Source organism: Pristiophorus japonicus, chromosome 3 (genome assembly GCF_044704955.1).
Source record: "Pristiophorus japonicus isolate sPriJap1 chromosome 3, sPriJap1.hap1, whole genome shotgun sequence".
Classification (NCBI taxonomy): domain Eukaryota; kingdom Metazoa; phylum Chordata; class Chondrichthyes; family Pristiophoridae; genus Pristiophorus; species Pristiophorus japonicus.
In genome coordinates, this window is record NC_091979.1 from 231,602,588 (window position 1) to 231,624,008 (window position 21,421).

Below are 21,421 nucleotides of genomic sequence, written 5' to 3' on the forward strand. Positions count from 1 at the left end.
TCCCTCCGCCCACCGCCCTCCGCCCTCTCTCCCACCGCCCTCTTTCCCACCGCCCACTCTCCCTCCACCCACTCTCCCTCCACCCACTCTCCCACCGCCCTCCGCCTGCTCTCCCTCCGCCCGCTCTCCCTCCGCCCTCTCTCCCACCGCCCTCTCTCCCTCCACCCGCTCTCCCTCCGCCCGCTCTCCATTCGCCCGCTCTCACTCCGCCCTCTCTCCCACCGCCCTCTCTCCCTCCGCCCACTCTCCCGCTCTCCCTCCACCCGCACTCCCTCCGCCCGCCCACTCTCCCTCCGCCCACTCTCCCTCCGCCCACTCCCCCTCCGCCCACTCTCCCTCCGCCCACTCTCCCTCCGCCATCTCTTCCTCCGCCCACTCTCCCTCCGCCCTCTCTCCCACTCTCCCACTATCCCACCGCCCACTCTCCCTCCGCCCACTCTCCCACTCTCCCACCGCCCGCTCTCCCACCGCCCGCTCTCCCTCCGCCCGCTCTCCCACCGCCCGCTCTCCCTCCGCCCGCTCTCCCTCCGCCCGCTCTCCCTCCGCCCGCTCTCCCACCGCCCGCTCTCCCACCGCCCTCTCTCCCACCGCCCTCTCTGGCTCTGCCCTCTCTCCCTCCGCCCTCTCTCCCTCCGCCCACTCTCCCTCCGCCCACGCTCCCTCCGCCCTCTCTCTCACCGCCCTCTCTCCCACCGCCCTCGCTCCCACCGCCCTCTCTCCCTCCGCCCATTCTCCCTCCGCCCACTCTCCCACCGCCCGCTCTCCCACCGCCCTCTCTCCCTCCGCCCTCTCTCCCACCGCCCTCTCTCCCACCGCCCTCTCTCCCTCCACACACTCTCGCTCCGCCCACTCTCCCTCCGCCCTCTCTCCCTCCGCCCTCTCTCCCACCGCCCTCTCTCCCACCGCCCACTCTCCCACCGCCCTCTCTCCCACTGCCCTCTCTCCCACTGCCCTCTCTCCCTCCGTCCTCTCTCCCTCTGCCCACTCTCCCTCCGCCCACTCTCCCTCCACCCACTCTCCCACTCACCCACCGCCCGCTCTCCCTCCGCCCGCTCTCCCACCGCCCGCTCTCCCACCGCCCTCTCTCCCACCGCCCTCTCTCCCTCCACACACTCTCCCTCCGCCCTCACTCCCTCCGCCCTCTCTCCCACCGCCCTCTCTCCCACCGCCCACTCTCCCACCGCCCTCTCTCCCACTGCCCTCTCTCCCTCCGTCCTCTCTCCCTCTGCCCACTCTCCCTCCGCCCACTCTCCCTCCACCCACTCTCCCACTCACCCACCGCCCGCTCTCCCTCCGCCCGCTCTCCCACCGCCCACTCTCCCACCGCCCTCTCTCCCACTGCCCTCTCTCCCTCCGTCCTCTCTCCCTCTGCCCACTCTCCCTCCGCCCACTCTCCCACTCACCCACCGCCCGCTCTCCCTCCGCCCGCTCTCCCACCGCCCGCTCTCCCACCGCCCTCTCTCCCACTGCCCTCTCTCCCTCCGTCCTCTCTCCCTCTGCCCACTCTCCCTCCGCCCACTCTCCCTCCACCCACTCTCCCACTCACCCACTGCCCGCTCTCCCTCCGCCCGCTCTCCCACCGCCCGCTCTCCCACCGCCCGCTCTCCCTCCGCCCGCTCTCCCTCCGCCCGCTCTTCCTCCGCCCACGCTCCCTCCGCCCACGCTCCCTCCGCCCACGCTCCCTCCGCCCTCTCTCCCACTGTCCTCTCTCACTCCGCCCACTCTCCCTCCGCCCACTCTCCCATCTCCCTCCGCCCTTTCTCCTACCGCCCTCTCTCCCTCCGCCCACTCTCCCTCCGCCCACTCTCCCATCATCCTCCGCCCACTCTCCCTCCGCCCACTCTCCCTCCGCCCTCTCTCCCTCCGCCCTCTCTCCCACCGCCCACTCTCCCTCCGCCCACTCTCCCTCCGCCCACTCTCCCTCCGCCCACTCTCCCGCTCTCCCTCCGCCCGCTCTCCCTCCGCCCGCTCTCCCTCCACCCTCTCTCCCTCCGCCCGCTCTCTCTCCACCCGCTCTCCCTCCGCCAACTCTCCCACTGCCCTCGCTCCCTCCGCCCACTCTCCCACCGCCCTCTCTCCTACCGCCCTCTCTCCCTCCGCCCAACGCACACTCTCCCTCTGCCCACTCTCCCTCCGCCCTCTCTCCCTCCGCCCTCTCTCCCTCCACCCTCTCTCCCTCCGCCCTCTCTCCCACCGCCCGCTCTCCCACTCTCCCTCCGCCCTCTCTCCCTCTGCCCGCTCTCCCTCTGCCCGCTCTCCCTCCGCCCGTTCTTCCTCCGCCCGCTCTCCCTCCGCCCGCTCTCCCTCCGCCCGCTCTCCCTCCGCCCGCGCTCCCACCGCCCACTCTCCCTCCGCCCAATCTCCCTCCGCCCACTCTCCCTCCGCCCACTCGCCCACTCTCCCTCCGCCCACTCGCCCACTCTCCCATCGCCCTCTCTCCCTCCGCCCACTCTCCCTCCGCCCACTCTCCCACCGCCCTCGCTCCCTCCGCCCTCTCTCCATCCGCCCTCTCTCCATCCGCCCTCTCTCCATCCGCCCTCTCTCCATCCGCCCAATCTCCATCCGCCCAATCTCCCTCCGCCCAATCTCCCTCCGCCCAATCTCCCTCCGCCCTCTCTCCCACCGCCCTCTCTCCCACCGCCCTCTCTCCCACCTCCCTCTCTCCCTCCGCCCTCTCTCCCTCCGCCCGCTCTCCCTCCGCCCGCTCTCCCTCCGCCCGCTCTCCCTCCGCCCGCTCTCCCTCCGCCCTCTCTCCCACCGCCCACTCTCCCTCCGCCCACTCTCCCACTCTCCCTCCACCCGCACTCCCTCTGCCCGCACTCCCTCTGCCCGCATTCCCTCTGCCCACTCCCCCTCCGCCCACTCCCCCTCCGCCCACTCTCCCTCCGCCCACTCCCCCTCCACCCACTCTCCCTCCGCCCTCCCTCCCACCGCCCACTCTCCCACTCTCCCACTCTCCCTCCGCCCACTCTCCCACTCTCCCTCCGCCCACTCTCCCACTCTCCCACCGCCCACTCTCCCACCACCCACTCCCCCTCCGCCCACTCTCCCTCTCTCCCTCCGCCCTTTCTCCTCCGCCCTCCCTCCCACCGCCCACTCTCCCTCTCTCCCACTCTCCCTCCGCCCTCTCTCCCACTTTCCCTCTGCCCACTCTCCCACTCTCCCACCGCCCACTCTCCCAACGCCCACTCTCCCAACGCCCACTCTCCCACTCTCCCACTCTCCCTCCGCCCTCTCTCCCTCCGCCCACTCTTCCACCGCCCACTCTCCTTCCGCCCACTCTCCCACTCTCCATCCGCCCTCTCTCCCACTCTCCCTCTGCACACTCTCCCACTCTCCCACCACCCACTCTCCCACTCTCCCACTCTCCCACTCTCCCTCCGCCCGCACTCCCTCCACCCGCTCTCCCACCGCCCGCTCTCCCTCCGCCCGCTCTCCCTCCGCCCGCTCTCCCACCGCCCGCTCTCCCTCCGCCCGCTCTCCCTCCGCCCGCTCTCCCACCGCCCGCTCTCCCTCCGCCCGCTCTCCCTCCGCCCGCTCTCCCTCCGCCCGCTCTCCCTCCGCCCTCTCTCCCTCCGCCCTCTCTCCCTCCGCCCACTCTCCCTCCGCCCACTCTCCCTCCGCCCACTCTCCCTCCGCCCACTCTCCCTCCGCCCACTCCCCCTCTGCCCACTCTCCTCCGCCCACTCCCCCTCCACCCACTCTCCCTCCGCCCTCCCTCCCACCGCCCACTCTCCCACTCTCCCACTCTCCCTCCGCCCACTCTCCCACTCTCCCTCCGCCCTCTCACCCACTCTCCCTCCGCCCACTCTCCCACTCTCCCTCTGCACACTCTCCCACTCTCCCACCACCCACTCTCCCACTCTCCCACTCTCCCACTCTCCCTCCGCCCGCACTCCCTCCACCCGCTCTCCCACCGCCCGCTCTCCCTCCGCCCTCTCTCCCTCCGCCCTCTCTCCCTCCGCCCGCACTCCCTCTGCCCGCACTCCCTCTGCCCGCATTCCCTCTGCCCACTCCCCCTCCGCCCACTCCCCTCTGCCCACTCTCCCTCCGCCCACTCCCCCTCCACCCACTCTCCCTCCGCCCTCCCTCCCACCGCCCACTCTCCACTCTCCCTCCGCCCTCTCTCCCACTCTCCCTCCGCCCTCTCTCCCACTCTCCCTCCGCCCACTCTCCCACTCTCCCACCGCCCACTCTCCCACCACCCACTCCCCCTCCGCCCACTCTCCCTCTCTCCCTCCGCCCTTTCTCCCTCCGCCCTCCCTCCCACCGCCCACTCTCCCTCTCTCCCACTCTCCCTCCCGCCCTCTCTCCCACTCTCCCTCTGCCCACTCTCCCACTCTCCCACCGCCCACTCTCCCAACGCCCACTCTCCCAACGCCCACTCTCCCACTCTCCCTCCGCCCTCTCTCCCTCTGCCCACTCTCCCGCTCTCCCTCCGCCCGCTCTCCCTCCGCCCGCTCACCCACCGCCCACTCTGCCTCCGCCCACCCTCCCTCAGCCCACCCTCCCTCCACCCACCGCCCACTCTCCCTCCGCCCACTCTCCCACCGCCCTCTCTCCCTCCGCCCACTCTCCCTCCACCCACTCTCCCTCCACCCACTCTCCCACCGCCCTCCGCCCACTCTCCCTCAGCCCGCTCTCCCTCCACCCACTCTCCCACCGCCCGCTTTCCCACCGCCCGCTCTCCCTCCACCCACTCTCCCACCGCCCACTCTCCTTCTGCCCACCCTCCCTCCGCCCACTCTCCCTCCGCCCACTCTCCCTCCACCCACTCTCCCACCGCCCTCTCTCCCTCTGTCAAACGCACACTCTCCCTCCGCCCACTCTCCCTCCGCCCTCTCTCCCTCCGCCCGCTCTCCCACTCTCCCTCCGCCCTCTTTCCCTCCGCCCGCTCTCCCTCCGCCCTCTCTCCCTCCGCCCACCGCCCTCCGCCCTCCGCCCTCTCTCCCACCGCCCACCGCCCTCTCTCCACCGCCCTTTTTCCCACCGCCCACTCTCCCACTCTCTCACCACCCTCTCTCCCTCCGCCCTCTCTCCCTCCGCCCACTCTCCCTCCGCCCACTCGTCGACTTGCCCTCTCTCCCACTCTCCCTCCGCCCTCTCTCCCACCGCCCTCTCTCCACCGCCCTCGCTCCCTCCGCCCTCTCTCCCACCGCCCACTCTCCCACCACCCACTCTCCCTCCACCCTCTCTTCCTCTGCCCACTTTCCCTCCGCCCACTCTCCCTCCGCCCTCTCTCCCACCGCCCTCTCTCCCACCGCCCTCTCTCCCACCGCCCTCTCTCCCACCGCCCTCTCTCCCTCCACCCGCTCTCCATCCGCCCGCTCTCCCTCCGCCCTCTCTCCCACCGCCCTCTCTCCCTCCGCCCTCTCTCCCTCCGCCCACTCTCCCTCCGCCCACTCGTCGACTTGCCCTCTCTCCCACTCTCCCTCCGCCCTCTCTCCCACCGCCCTCTCTCCCACCGCCCTCGCTCCCTCCGCCCTCTCTCCCACCGCCCACTCTCCCACCACCCACTCTCCCTCCACCCTCTCTTCCTCTGCCCACTTTCCCTCCGCCCACTCTCCCTCCGCCCTCTCTCCCACCGCCCTCTCTCCCACCGCCCTCTCTCCCACCGCCCTCTCTCCCTCCACCCGCTCTCCATCCGCCCGCTCTCCCTCCGCCCTCTCTCCCACCGCCCTCTCTCCCTCCGCCCACTCTCCCTCCACCCTCTCCCCCACCGCCCGCCCTCCCACCGCCCTCTCTCCCTCCGCCCTCTCTCTCTACGCCCACCGCCCTCCGCCCTCTCTCCCACCGCCCTCCGCCCTCTCTGCCACCGCCCTCCGCCCTCTCTCCCACCGCCCTCTTTCCCACCGCCCACTCTCCCACTCTCCCACCGCCCTCTCTCCCTCAGCCCACACGCCCTCTCTCCCACTCTCCCTCCGCCCTCTCTCCCACCGCTCTCTCTCCCACCGCCCTCTCTCCCACCGCCCTCTCTCCCTCCGCCCGCTCTCCCTCCGCCCGCTCTCCCTCCGCCCGCTCTCCCTCCGTCCTCTCTCACTCCGCCCACTCTCCCTCCGCCCACTCTCCCTCCGCCCTCCCTCCCACCGCCCTCTCTCCCTCCACCCACCGCCCTCCCACCGCCCTCACTCCCTCCGCCCACTCTCCCTCCGCCCGCCCTCCCACCGCCCTCTCTCCCTCCGCCCTCTCTCCCTCCGCTCACCGCCCTCCGCCCTCTCTCCCACCGCCCACCACCCTCTCTCCCACCGCCCTCCGCCCTCTCTCCCACTGCCCTCTTTCCCACCGCCCTCGCTCCCTCCGCCCACTCTCCCACCGCCCACTCTCCTTCTGCCCACCCTCCCTCCGCCCACTCTCCCTCCGCCCACTCTCCCTCCACCCACTCTCCCACCGCCCTCTCTCCCTCTGTCAAACGCACACTCTCCCTCCGCCCACTCTCCCTCCGCCCTCTCTCCCTCCGCCCGCTCTCCCACTCTCCCTCCGCCCTCTTTCCCTCCGCCCGCTCTCCCTCCGCCCTCTCTCCCTCCGCCCACCGCCCTCCGCCCACCGCCCTCTCTCCCACCGCCCTCTTTCCCACCGCCCACTCTCCCACTCTCTCACCACCCTCTCTCCCTCCGCCCTCTCTCCCTCCGCCCACTCTCCCTCCGCCCACTCGTCGACTTGCCCTCTCTCCCACTCTCCCTCCGCCCTCTCTCCCACCGCCCTCTCTCCCACCGCCCTCGCTCCCTCCGCCCTCTCTCCCACCGCCCACTCTCCCACCACCCACTCTCCCTCCACCCTCTCTTCCTCTGCCCACTTTCCCTCCGCCCACTCTCCCTCCGCCCTCTCTCCCACCGCCCTCTCTCCCACCGCCCTCTCTCCCACCGCCCTCTCTCCCACCGCCCTCTCTCCCTCCACCCGCTCTCCATCCGCCCGCTCTCCCTCCGCCCTCTCTCCCACCGCCCTCTCTCCCTCCGCCCACTCTCCCTCCACCCTCTCCCCCACCGCCCGCCCTCCCACCGCCCTCTCTCCCTCCGCCCTCTCTCTCTCCGCCCACCGCCCTCCGCCCTCTCTCCCACCGCCCTCCGCCCTCTCTGCCACCGCCCTCCGCCCTCTCTCCCACCGCCCTCTTTCCCACCGCCCACTCTCCCACTCTCCCACCGCCCTCTCTCCCTCCGCCCTCTCTCCCTCCGCCCACACGCCCTCTCTCCCACTCTCCCTCCGCCCTCTCTCCCACCGCTCTCTCTCCCACCGCCCTCTCTCCCACCGCCCTCTCTCCCTCCGCCCGCTCTCCCTCCGCCCGCTCTCCCTCCGCCCGCTCTCCCTCCGCCCACTCTCCCTCCGCCCACTCTCCCTCCGCCCTCCCTCCCACCGCCCTCTCTCCCTCCACCCACCGCCCTCCCACCGCCCTCACTCCCTCCGCCCACTCTCCCTCCGCCCGCCCTCCCACCGCCCTCTCTCCCTCCGCCCTCTCTCCCTCCGCTCACCGCCCTCCGCCCTCTCTCCCACCGCCCACCACCCTCTCTCCCACCGCCCTCCGCCCTCTCTCCCACTGCCCTCTTTCCCACCGCCCTCGCTCCCTCCGCCCTCGCTCCCTCCGCCCTCTCTCCCACCGCCCTCTCTCCCACTGTCCACTCTCCCTCCGCCCTCTCTTCCACCGCCCTCTCTCCCTCCGCCCGCACTCCCTCCACCTGCTCTCCCTCCGCCCTCTCTCCCTCCGCCCGCTCTCCCTCCGCCCGCTCTCCCACCGCCCACTCTCCCTCCGCCCTCTCTCCCACCGCCCGCCCTCCCACCGCCCTCTCTCCCTCCGCCCACCGCCCTCCGCCCTCTCTCCCACCGCCCTCTTTCCCACCGCCCACTCTCCCTCCACCCACTCTCCCTCCACCCACTCTCCCACCGCCCTCCGCCTGCTCTCCCTCCGCCCGCTCTCCCTCCGCCCTCTTTCCCACCGCCCTCTCTCCCTCCACCCGCTCTCCTCCGCCCGCTCTCCATTCGCCCGCTCTCCCTCCGCCCTCTCTCCCACCGCCCTCTCTCCCTCCGCCCACTCTCCCGCTCTCCCTCCACCCGCACTCCCTCCGCCCGCCCACTCTCCCTCCGCCCACTCTCCCTCCGCCCACTCTCCCTCCGCCCACTCTCCCTCCGCCCACTCCCCCTCCGCCCACTCTCCCTCCGCCCACTCTCCCTCCGCCATCTCTCCCTCCGCCCACTCTCCCTCCGCCCTCTCTCCCACTCTCCCACTATCCCACCGCCCACTCTCCCTCCGCCCACTCTCCCACTCTCCCACCGCCCGCTCTCCCACCGCCCGCTCTCCCTCCGCCCGCTCTCCCACCGCCCGCTCTCCCACCGCCCGCTCTCCCTCCGCCCGCTCTCCCTCCGCCCGCTCTCCCTCCGCCCGCTCTCCCACCGCCCGCTCTCCCACCGCCCTCTCTCCCACCGCCCTCTCTGGCTCCGCCCTCTCTCCCTCCGCCCTCTCTCCCTCCGCCCACTCTCCCTCCGCCCACGCTCCCTCCGCCCTCTCTCTCACCGCCCTCTCTCCCAGCGCCCTCGCTCCCACCGCCCTCTCTCCCTCCGCCCACTCTCTCTCCACCCTCTCTCCCACCGCCCGCCCTCCCACCGCCCTCTCTCCCTCCGCCCTCTCTCCCTCCGCCCACTCGCCCTCTCTCCCACTCTCCCTCCGCCCTCTCTCCCACCGCTCTCTCTCCCACCGCCCTCTCTCCCACCGCCCGCTCTCCCTCCGCCCGCTCTCCCTCCGCCCGCTCTCCCTCCGCCCGCTCTCCCTCCGCCCTCTCTCCCTCCGTCCTCTCTCCCTCCGCCCGCTCTCCCTCCGCCCGCTCTCCCTCCGCCCTCCCTCCCACCACCCTCTCTCCCTCCGCCCTCTCTCCCTCCGCCCACCGCCCTCCCACCGCCCTCTCTCCCTCCGCCCACTCTACCTCCGCCCGCCCTCCCACCGCCCTCTCTCCCTCCGCCCTCTCTCCCTCCGCCCTCCGCCCTCTCTCCCACCGCCCTCTCTCCACCGCCCTCCGCCCTCTCTCCCTCTGCCCTCTTTCCCACCGCCCACTCTCCCACTCTCCCACCGCCTCTCTCCCCTCCGCCTCTCTCCCTCCGCCCACTCTCCCTCCGCCCACTCGCCCTCTCTCCCACTCTCCCTCTCTCCCACTCTCCCTCCGCCCTCTCTCCCTCCGCCCTCTCTCCCTCCGCCCTCTCTCCCTCCCGCCCACTCGCCCACTCGCCCTCTCTCCCACTCTCCCTCCGCCCACTCTCCCTCTCTCCCTCCGCCCTTTCTCCCTCCGCCCTCCCTCCCACCGCCCACTCTCCCACTCTCCCACTCTCCCACCGCCCACTCTCCCACCGCCCACTCTCCCACTCTCCACCTCTCCTCCCCCCACTCTCCCACTCTTGCTCCGCCCTCTCTCCCACTCTCCCTCTGCCCACTCTCCCACTCTCCCACCGCCCACTCTCCCACCGCCCACTCTCCCACTCTCCCTCCGCCCTCTCTCCTTCCGCCCTCTCTCCTTCCGCCCTCTCTCCCTCCGCCCTCTCTCCCTCCGCCCTCTCTCCCTCCGTCCGCACTCCCTCCGTCCGCTCTCCCTCCGCCCGCTCTCCCTCCGCCCGCTCTCCCTCCCACCCGCTCTCCCTCTCTCCCTCCGCCCACTCTTCCACCGCCCACTCTCCCTCCCGCCCACTCTCCACTCTCCATCCGCCCTCTCTCCCACTCTCCCTCTGCCCACTCTCCCACTCTCCCACCACCCACTATCCCACCGCCCACTCTCCCACTCTCCCTCCGCCCTCTCTCCCTCCGTCCGCACTCCCTCCGCCCGCTCTCCCACCCTCCCCGCCCGCTCTCCACCGCCCGCTCTCCCTCCGCCCGCTCTCCCTCCCGCCTCTCCCCTCCGCCCTCTCTCCTCCGCCCGCACTCCCTCCGCCCGCACTCCCTCCACCCGCTCTCCCACCGCCCACTCTCCCTCCGCCCGCTCTCCCTCCGCCCGCTCTCCCTCCGCCCGCTCTCCCACCGCCCACTCTGCCTCGCCCACCCTCCCTCAGCCCACCCTCCCTCCACCCACCGCCCACTCTCCCTCCGCCCACTCTCCCACCGCCCTCTCTCCCTCCGCCCACTCTCCCTCCGCCCACCGCCCACTCTCCGTCCGCACACTCTCCCTCCGCACACTCTCCCTCCGCCCACTCTCCCTCCACCCACTCTCCTCCACTCACTCTCCCACCGCCTCCTGCCACTCTCCCTCAGCCCGCTCTCCCTCCACCCATTCTCCCACCGCCCGCTCTCCCACAGCCCGCTCTCCCTCCACCCACTCTCCCACCGCCCACTCTCCCTCCGCCCACTCTCCCTCCACCCACTCTCCCTCCACCCACGCTCCCACCGCCCTCCGCCCACTCTCCCACCGCCCGCTCTCCACAGCCCGCTCTCCCTCCACCCACTCTCCCACCGCCCACTCTCCCTCCGCCCACTCTCCTTTGCCCACCCTTCCTCCGCCCACTCTCCCTCTGCCCACTCTCCCTCCGCCCACTCTCCCTCCACCCACCTCTCCCACCGCCCACTCTCCCACCGCCCTCTCTCCCTCCGCCAAACGCACACTCTCCCTGCGCCCACTCTCCCTCCGCCCTCTCTCCCTCCGCCCACTCTTCCACTCTCCCTCCGCCCGCTCTCCCTCCGCCCTCTCTCCCACCGCCCTCCGCCCTCTCTCCCACCGCCCACCGCCCTCTCTCCCACTGCCCTCCACCCTCTCTCCCACCGCCCTCTTTCCCACCGCCCACTCTCCCACTCTCCCACCGCCCTCTCTCCCTCCGCCCTCTCTCCCTCCGCCCACTCGTCGACTTGCCCTCTCTCCCACTCTCCCTCCGCCCTCTCTCCCACCGCCCTCGCTCCCTCCGCCCACTCTCCCACCGCCCTCTCTCCCACCGCCCGCTCTCCCTCAGCCCGCTCTCCCTCCGTCCTCTCTCCCACCGCCCATTCTCCTCCGCCCACTCTCCCTCCGCCCACTCTCCCTCCGCCCTCCCTCCCACCGCCCTCTCTCCCTCCGCCCTCTCTCCCTCCACCCACCGCCCTCCCACCGCCCACTCTCCCTCCGCCCGCCCTCCCCACCGCCCTCTCTCCCTCCGCCCTCTCTCCCTCCGCTCACCGCCCTCCACCCTCTCTCCCACCGCCCACCACCCTCTCTCCCACCGCCCTCCGCCCTCCTCCCACTGCCTCTTTCCCACCGCCCACTCTCCCACTCTCCCACCGCCCTCTCTCCCACCGCCCTCTCTCCCACCGCCCTCGCTCCCTCCGCCCTCTCTCCCACCGCCCTCTCTCCTACCGTCCACTCTCCCTCCGCCCGCTCTCCCTCCGCCCGCTCTCCCGCCGCCCTCTCTTCCACCGCCCTCTCTCCCTCCGCCCTCACTCCCTCCACCTGCTCTCCCTCCGCCCTCTCTCCCTCCGCCCGCTCTCCCACCGCACACTCTCCCTCCGCCCTCTCTCCCACCGCCCACCCTCCAACCGCCTTCTCTCCCTCCGCCCACCGCCCTCCGCCCTGTCTCCCACCGCCCTCCGCCCTCTCTCCCACCGCCCACTCTCCCTCCACCCACTCTCCCACCGCCCTCCGCCCACTCTCCCTCCGCCCGCTCTCCCTCCGCCCTCTCTCCCTCCGCCCGCTCTCCCTCCGCCCGCTCTCCCTCCGCCCGCTCTCCCTCCGCCCGCTCTCCCTACGCCCTCTCTCCCACCGCCCTCTCTCCCTCCGCACACTCTCCCGCTCTCCCTCCACTCGCACTCCCTCCGCCCACTCCCCCTCCGCCCACTCTCCCTCCGCCCACTCCCCCTCCGCCCACTCCCCTTCCGCCCACTCCCCCTCCGCCCACTCTCCCTCCGCCCACTCTCCCACTCTCACTCCGCCCACTCTCCCTCCGCCCACTCTCCCACTCTCCCACCACCCACTCTCCCACCACCCACTCTCCCACCACCGACTCTCCCACCGCCCGCTCTCCCTCCGCCCGCTCTCCCACCGCCCGCTCTCCCACCGCCCTCTCTCCTTCCGCCCACTCTCCCTCCGCCCTCTCTCCCACCGCCCTCTCTCCCACCGCCCTCTCTCATACCGCCCTCTCTCATACCGCCCTCTATCCCACCGCCCTCTCTCCCACCGCCCTCTCTCCCTCCGCCCGCTCTCCATCCGCCCGCTCTCCCTCCGCCCTCTCTCCCACCGCCCTCTCTCCCACCGCCCTCTCTCCCTCCGCCCTCTCTCCCATCGCCCTCCGCCCTCTCTCCCACCGCCCTCTCTCCCTCCGCCCACTTGCCCGCTCTCCCACTCTCCCACCACCCTCTCTCCCACCGTCCTCTCTCCCACCGCCCTCTCTCCCACCGCCCTCTCTCCCTCCGCCCGCTCTCCCTCCGCCCGCTCTCCCTCCGCCCGCTCTCCCTCCGCCCGCTCTCCCTCCGCCCTCTCTCCCTCCGCCCACTCTCCCTCCGCCCACTCTCCCTCCGCGCTCCCTCCCACCGCCCGCCCTCCCACCGCCGTCTCTCCCTCCGCCCTCTCTCCCTCCACCCACCGCCCTCCCACCGCCCTCTCTCCATCCGCCCACTCTCCCTCCACCCGCCCTCCCACCGCCCTCTCTCCCTCCGCCCTCTCTCCCTCCGCCCTCCGCCCTCTCTCCCACCGCCCTCTCTCCCACCGCTCTCCGCCCTCTCTCCCACTGCCCTCTTTCCCACCGCCCACTCTCCCACTCTCCCACCGCCCTCTCTCCCTCCGCCCTCTCTCCCTCCGCCCTCTCTCCCTCCGCCCACTCTCCCTCCGCCCACTCTCCCTCCGCCCACTCCGCCCTCTCTCCCACTCTCACTCCGCCCACTCTCCCACTCTCCCACCGCCCACTCTCCCTCTGCCCACTCTCCCACTCTCCCACCACCCACTCTCCCACCGCCCGCTCTCCCACCGCCCGCTCTCCCTCCGCCCGCTCTCCCTCCGCCCACTCTCCCTCCGCCCGCTCTCCCACCGCCCGCTCTCCCACCGCCCGCTCTCCCACCGCCCTCTCTCCCACCGCCCACTCTCCCACCGCCCACTCTCCCTCCGCCCACTCTACCTCCGCCCACCATCCCTCCGCCCACCCTCCCTCCGCCCACCCTCCGCCCACTCTCCCTCCGCCCACTCTCCTACCACCCTCTCTCCCTCCGCCCACTCTCCCACCGCCCTCTCTCCCACCGCCCTCTCTCCCTCCGCCCGCTCTCCCACCGCCCGCTCTCCCACCGCCCGCTCTCCCACCGCCCACCCTCCCACCGCCCACCATCCCTCCGCCCACCCTCCCTCCGCCCACCCTCCCTCCGCCCACCCTCCGCCCACTCTCCCTCCGCCCTCTCTCCCTCCGCCCACTCTCCCACCGCCCTCTCTCCCACCGCCCGCTCTCCCTCCGCCCGCTCTCCCTCCGCTCGCTCTCCCTCCGCTCGCTCTCCCTCCGTCCTCTCTCCCTCCGCCCACTCTCCCTCCGCCCACTCTCCCTCCGCCCTCCCTCCCACCGCCATCTCTCCCTCCGCCCTCTCTCCCTCCACCCACCGCCCTCTCTCCCTCCGCCCGCTCTCCCTCCGCCCGCCCTCCCACCGCCCTCTCTCCCACCGCCCTCTCTCCCACCGCCCTCTCTCCCTCCGCCCGCTCTCCATCCGCCCGCACTCCCTCCGCCCACTCTCCCTCCGCCCACTCTCCCTCCGCCCACTCTCCCTCCGCCCACTCTCCCACTCTGCCTCCGCCCACTCTCCCTCCGCCCACTCTCCCACCGCCCGCTCTCCCACCGCCCGCTCTCCCTCCGCCCGCTCTGCCACCGCACGCTCTCCCACCGCCCGCTCTCCCTCCGCCCGCTCTCCCACCGCCCTCTCTCCCACCGCCCTCTCTCCCACCGCCCTCTCTCCCACCGCCCTCTCTCCCTCCGCCCACTCTCCCTCCGCCCACTCTCCCTCCGCCCTCTCTCATACCGCCCTCTCTCATACCGCCCTCTCTCATACCGCCCTCTCTCCCACCGCTCTCTCTCCCTCCGCCCGCTCTCCCACCGCCCGCTCTCCCACTCTCCCTCCGCCCACTCTCCCTCCACCCACTCTCCCTCCACCCACTCTCCCTCCACCCACTCTCCCACCGCCCACTCTCCCACCGCCCACTCTCCCTCCGCCCACTCTCCCACCGCCCACTCTGCCTCCGCCCACCCTCCCTCCGCCCACTCTCCCTCCGCCCACTCTCCCTCCGCCCACCGCGCACTCTCCCTCCGCCCACTCTCCCTCCGCCCACTCTCCCTCCACCCACTCTCCCTCCACCCACTCTCCCACCGCCCTCCGCCAACTCTCCCACCACCCTCTCTCCCACCGCCCACTCTCCCTCCGCCCACTCTCTCTCCACCCTCTCTCCCACCGCCCGCCCTCCCACCGCCCTCTCTCCCACCGCCCTCAGCCCTCTCTCCCACCGCCCTCTTTCCCACCGCCCTCTCTCCCACTCTCCCACCGCCCTCTCTCCCTCCGCCCACTTGCCCTCTCTCCCACCGCTCTCTCTCCCAGCGCCCTCTCTCCCACCGCCCTCTCTCCCACCGCCCTCTCTCCCACCGCCCTCTCTCCCACCGCCTTCTCTCCCACCGCCCTCTCTCCCTCCGCCCGCTCTCCCTCCGCCCGCTCTCCCTCCGCCCGCTCTCCCTCCGCCCACTCTCCCTCCGCCCTCCCTCCCACCGCCCGCCCTCCCACCGCCCTCTCTCCCTCCGCCCTCTCTCCCTCCACCCACCGCCCTCCCACCGCCCTCTCTCCCTCCGCCCGCCCTCCCACCGCCCTCTCTCCCTCCGCCCTCTCTCCCACCGCCCTCTCTCCCACCGCCCTCCGCCCTCTCTCCCACTGCCCTCTTTCCCACCGCCCACTCTCCCACTCTCCCACCGCCCTCTCTCCCTCCGCCCGCTCTCCCTCCGCCCGCTCTCCCTCCGCCCTCTCTCCCACCGCCCTCTCTCCCACCGCCCCCTCTCCCTCCGCCCCCTCTCCCTCCGCCCCCTATCCCACCGCCCGCTCTCCCTCCGCCCGCTCTCCCTCCGCCCGCTCTCCCACCGCCCGCTCTCCCACCGCCCTCTCTCCCTCCGCCCACTCTCCCTCCGCCCACTCTCCTTCCGCCACCCTCCGCCCACTCTCCCTCTGCCCACTCTCCCTCCGCCCACTCTCCCTCCGCCCACTCTCCCACCACCCTCTCTCCCTCCGCCCACTCTCCCACCGCCCTCTCTCCCACCGCCCTCTCTCCCACCGCCCTCTCTCCCTCCGCCCGCTCTCCCTCCGCCCGCTCTCCCTCCGCCCACTCTCCCACCGCCCTCTCTCCCTCCGCCCTCTCTCCCTCCACCCACCGCCCTCTCTCCCTCCGCCCACTCTCCCTCCGCCCGCCCTCCCACCGCCCTCTCTCCCTCCGCCCTCTCTCCCTCCGCTCACCGCCCTCCGCCCTCTCTCCCACCGCCCTCCACCCTCCCTCCCACCGCCCTCCGCCCTCTCTCCCACTGCCCTCTTTCCTACCGCCCACTCTCCCACTCTCCCACTCTCCCACCGCCCTCTCTCCCACCGCCCTCTCTCCCACCGCCCTCGCTCCCTCCGCCCTCTCTCCCACCGCCCTCTCTCCTACCGTCCACTCTCCCTCCGCCCGCTCTCCCTCCGCCCACTCTCCCTCCGCCCTCTCTTCCACCGCCCTCTCTCCCTCCGCCCGCACTCCCTCCACCTGCTCTCCCTCCGCCCTCTCTCCCTCCGCCCGCTCTCCCACCGCCCACTCTCCCTCCGCCCTCCGCCCTCTCTCCCACCGCCCACTCTCCCTCCACACACTCTCCCTCCACCCACTCTCCCACCGCCCTCCGCCCACTCTCCCTCCGCCCGCTCTCCCTCCGCCCGCTCTCCCTCCGCCCTCTCTCCCACCGCCCTCTCTCCCTCCGCCCACTCTCCCGCTCTCCCTCCACCCGCACTCCCTCCGCCCGCTCCCCCTCCGCCCACTCTCCCTCCGCCCACTCTCCCACTCTCCCACCGCCCACTCTCCCACCGCCCACTCTCCCACCGCCCGCTCTCCCTCCGCCCGCTCTCCCACCGCCCGCTATCCCACCGCCCGCTCTCCCTCCGCCCGCTCTCCCACCGCCCGCTCTCCCACCGCCCGCTCTCCCACCGCCCACTCTCCCACCGCCCTCTCTCCCACCGCCCTCTCTCCCTCCGCCCTCTCTCCCACCGCCCTCTCTCCCTCCGCCCTCTCTCCCTCCGCCCACTCTCCCTCCGCCCACTCTCCCTCCGCCCTCTTTCCCACCGCCCTCTCTCATACCGCCCTCTCTCCCACCGCCCTCTCTCCCACCGCCCTCTCTCCCACCGCCCTCTCTCCCTCCGCCCGCTCTCCCTCCGCGCCCTCTCTCCCTCCGCCCACTCTCTCTCCGCCCACTCTCTCTCCGCCCTCTCTCCCACCGCCCGCCCTCCCACCGCCCTCTCTCCCACCGCCCTCTCTCCCACCGCCCTCCGCCCTCTCTCCCACCGCCCTCCGCCCTCTCTCCCACCGCCCTCCGCCCTCTCTCCCACCGCCCTCCGCCCTCTCTCCCACCGCCCTCAGCCCTCTCTCCCACCGCCCTCAGCCCTCTCTCCCACCGCCCTCTTTCCCACCGCCCACTCTCCCACTCTCCCACCGCCCTCTCTCCCTCCGCCCTCTCTCACTCCGCCCACTTGCCCTCTCTCCCACTCTCCCTCCGCCCTCTCTCCCACCGCCCTCTCTCCCACCGCCCTCTCTCCCACCGCCCTCTCTCCCTCCGCCCGCTCTCCCTCCACCCGCTCCCCCTCCGTCCGCTCTCCCTCCGCCCTCTCTCCCTCCGCCCACTCTCCCTCCGCCCACTCTCCCTCCGCCCTCCCTCCCACCGCCCGCCCTCCCACCGCCCTCTCTCCCTCCGCCCTCTCTCCCTCCACCCACCGCCCTCCCACCGCCCTCTCTCCCTCCGCCCACTCTCCCTCCGCCCGCCCTCCCACCGCCTTCTCTCCCTCCGCCCTCTCTCCCTCCGCCCTCCGCCCTCTGTCCCACCGCCCTCTCTCCCACCGCCCTCCGCCCTCTCTCCCACTGCCCTCTTTCCCACCGCCCACTCTCCCACTCTCCCACCGCCCTCTCTCCCTCCGCCCTCTCTCCCTCCGCCCACTCTCCCTCCGCCCACTCGCCCACTCGCCATCTCTCCCACTCTCCCTCCGCCCACTCGCCCTCTCTCCCACTCTCCCTCCGCCCTCTCTCCCTCCGCCCACTCTCCCTCCGCCCACTCGCCCACTCGCCCTCTCTCCCACTCTCCCTCCGCCCACTCTCCCTCTCTCCCTCCGCCCTTTCTCCCTCCGCCCTCCCTCCCACCGCCCACTCTCCCACTCTCCCTCTCTCCCACCGTCCTCCGCCCTCTCTCCCACCGCCCTCAGCCCTCTCTCCCACCGCCCTCAGCCCTCTCTCCCACCGCCCTCTTTCCCACCGCCCACTCTCCCACCGCCCTCTCTCACTCCGCCCACTTGCCCTCTCTCCCACTCTCCCTCCGCCCTCTCTCCCACCGCTCTCTCTCCCACCGCCCTCTCTCCCTCCGCCCGCTCTCCCACCGCCCTCTCTCCCTCCGCCCTCTCTCACTCCGCCCACTTGCCCTCTCTCCCACTCTCCCTCCGCCCTCTCTCCCAGCGCCAGCTCTCCCTCCGCCCGCTCTCCCTCAGTCCTCTCTCCCTCCGCCCACTCTCCCTCCGCCCACTCTCCCTCCGCCCTCCCTCCCACCGCCCTCTCTCCCTCCACGCACCGCCCTCCCACCGCCCTCTCTCCCTCCGCCCACTCTCCCTCCGCCCGCCCTCCCACCGCCCTCTCTCCCTCCGCCCTCTCTCCCTCCGCCCTCCGCCCTCTCTCCCACCGCCCTCTCTCCCACCGCCCTCCGCCCTCTCTCCCACTGCCCTCTTTCCCACCGCCCACTCTCCCACTCTCCCTCCGCCCTCTCTCCCTCCGCCCACTCTCCCTCCGCCCACTCGCCCACTCGCCCTCTCTCCCACTCTCCCTCCGCCCATTCTCCCACCGCCCTCTCTCCCACCGCCCTCGCTCCCTCCGCCCTCTCTCCCACCGCCCAATCTCCCTGCGCCCGCTCTCCCTCCGCCGTCTCTCCCACCGCCCCCTCTCCCTCCGCCCCCTCTCCCACCGCCCACTCTCCCTCCGCCCTCTCTCCCACCGCCCTCTCTCCCACCGCCCTCTCTCCCTCCGCCCGCTCTCCCTCCGCCCTCTCTTCCACCGCCCTCTCTCCCTCCGCCCGCACTCCCTCCGCCCGCTCTCCCTCCGCCCTCTCTCGCACCGCCCACTCTCCCTCCGCCCTCTCTCCCACCGCCCGCCCTCCCACCGTCCTCTCTCCCACCGCCGTCTCTCCCTCCGCCCACCGCCCTCCGCCCTGTCTCCCACCGCCCTCCGCCCTCTCTCCCACCGCCCACGCTCCCTCCACCCACTCTCCCTCCACCAACTCTCCCACCGCCCTCCGCCCAATCTCCCTCCGCCCGCTCTCCCTCCGCCCTCTCTCCCACCACCCTCTCTCCCTCCGCCCGCTCTCCCTCCGCCCGCTCTCCCTCCGCCCTCTCTCCCACCGCTCACTCTCCCTCTCTCCCTCCGCCCTCTCTCCCTCCGCCCACTCTCCCTCCGCCCACTCTCCCTCCGCCCACTCTCCCACTCTCACTCCGCCCTCTCTCCCCACTCTCACTCCGCCCACTCTCCCACTCTCCCACCGCCCACTCTCCCTCCGCCCACTCTCCCACTCTCCTACCACCCACTCTCCCACCGCCCGCTCTCCCACCGCCCGTTCTCCCACTGCCCGCTCTCCCTCCGCCCGCTCTCCCTCCGCCCGCTCTCCCTCCACCCGCTCTCCCTCTGCCCGCTCTCCCTCCGTCCACTCTCCCACAGCCCGCTCTCCCACCGCCCACTCTCCCTCCGCCCACCCTACCTCCGCCCACCCTCCCTCCGCCCACTCTCCCTCCGCCCACTCTCCCTCCGCCCACCCTCCGCCCACTCTCACTCCGCACACTCTCCCTCCGCCCACTCTCCTACCACCCTCTCTCCCTCCGCCCGCTCTCCCTCCGCCCGCTCTCCCTCCGCCCTCTCTCCCACCACCCGCTCTCCCTCCGCCCACTCTCCCTCCGCCCACTACCCCTCCGCCCACTCTCCCTCTCTCCCTCCGCCCTCTCTCCCTCCGCCCACTCTCCCTCCGCCCACTCTCCCTCCGCCCACTCTGCCACTCTCACAGCGCCCTCTCTCCCACTCTCCCTCCGCCCACTCTCCCACTCTCCCACAACCCACTCTCCCTCCGCCCACTCTCCCACTCTCCCACCGCCCTCCGCCAACTCTCCCACCACCCGCTCTCCCACCGCCCTCTCTCCCTCCGCCCGCTCTCCCACCGCCCGCTCGCCCGCTCTCCCGCTCTCCCTCCGCCCACTCTCCCTCCGCCCACCCTCCCTCCGCCCACCGCCCTCCGCCAACTCTCCCACCACCCTCTCTCCCTCCGCCCACTCTCTCTCCACCCTCTCTCCCACCGCCCGCCCTCCCACCGCCCTCTCTCCCTCCGCCCTCTCTCCCACCGCCCTCCGCCCTCTCTCCCACCGCCCTCAGCCCTCTCTCCCACCGCCCTCTTTCCCACCGCCCACTCTCCCACTCTCCCACCGCCCTCTCTCCCTCCGCCCTCTCTCACTCCGCCCACTTGCCCTCTCTCCCACTCTCCTCCGCCCTCTCTCCCACCGCCCTCTCTCCCTCCGCCCGCTCTCCCTCCGCCCGCTCTCCCTCCGCCCGCTCTCCCTCCGTCCTCTCTCCCTCCGCCCTCTCTCCCTCCGCCCGCTCTCCCTCCGCCCTCTCTCCCACCGCCCACTCTCCCACCGCCCGCTCTCCCTCCGCCCGCTCTCCCACCGCCCGCTATCCACCGCCCGCTCTCCCTCCGCCCGCTCTCCCACCGCCCGCTCTCCCCACCGCCCGCTCTCCCACCGCCCACTCTCCCACCGCCCTCTCTCCCACCGCCCTCTCTCCCTCCGCCCTCTCTCCACCGCCCTCTCTCCCTCCGCCCTCTCTCCCTCCGCCCACTCTCCCTCCGCCCACTCTCCCTCCGCCCTCTCTCCCACCGCCCTCTCTCATACCGCCCTCTCTCCACCGCCCTCTCTCCCACCGCCCTCTCTCCCACCGCCCTCTCTCCCTCCGCCCGCTCTCCCTCCGCGCCCTCTCTCCCTCCGCCCACTCTCCCTCCGCCCACTCTCTCTCCGCCCTCTCTCCCACCGCCCGCCCTCCCACCGCCCTCTCTCCCACCGCCCTCTCTCCCACCGCCCTCCGCCCTCTCTCCCACCGCCCTCCGCCCTCTCTCCCACCGCCCTCCGCCCTCTCTCCCACCGCCCTCCGCCCTCTCTCCCACCGCCCTCAGCCCTCTCTCCCACCGCCCTCTTTCCCACCGCCCACTCTCCCACTCTCCCACCGCCCTCTCTCCCTCCGCCCTCTCTCACTCCGCCCACTTGCCCTCTCTCCCACTCTCCCTCCGCACTCTCTCCCACCGCTCTCTCTCCCACCGCCCTCTCTCCCACCGCCCTCTCTCCCACCGCCCTCTCTCTCTCCGCCCGCTCTCCCTCCGCCCGCTCTCCCTCCGCCCGCTCTCCCTCCGTCCTCTCTCCCTCCGCCCACTCTCCCTCCGCCCACTCTCCCTCCGCCCACTCTCCCTCCGCCCTCCCTCCCACCGCCCGCCCTCCCACCGCCCGCTCTCCCTCCGCCCTCTCTCCCTCCACCCACCGCCCTCCCACCGCCCTCTCTCCCTCCGCCCACTCTCCCTCCGCCCGCCTCCCACCGCCCTCTCTCCCTCCGCCCTCTCTCCCTCCGCCCTCCGCCCTCTCTCCCACCGCCCTCTCTCCCACCGCCCTCCGCCCTCCTCTCCCACTGCCCATCTTTCCCACCGCCCACTCTCCCACTCTCCCTCCGCCCTCTCTCCCTCCGCCCACTCTCCCTCCGCCCACTCGCCCTCTCTCCCACTCTCCCTCCGCCCACTCTCCCTCCGCCCATTCTCCCACCGCCCTCTCTCCCACCGCCCTCGCTCCCTCCGCCCTCTCTCCCACCGCCCTCTCTCCCACCGCCCACTCTCCCTCCGCCCACTCTCCCTCCGCCCTCTCTCCCACCGCCCCCTCTCCCTCCGCCCTCTCTCCCACCGCCCACTCTCCCTCCGCCCTCTCTGCCACCGCCCTCTCTGCCACCGCCCTCTCTCCCTCCGCCCGCTCTCCCTCCGCCCTCTCTTCCACCGCCCTCTCTCCCTCCGCCCGCACTCCTCCACCCGCTCTCCCTCCGCCCGCTCTCCCTCCGCCCTCTCTCCCACCGCCCACTCTCCCTCCGCCCTCTCTCCCACCGCCCGCCCTCCCACCACCCTCTCTCCCTCCGCCGTCTCTCCCTCCGCCCTGTCTCCCACCGCCCTCCGCCCTCTCTCCCCCACCGCCCACTCTCCCTCCACCCACTCTCCCTCC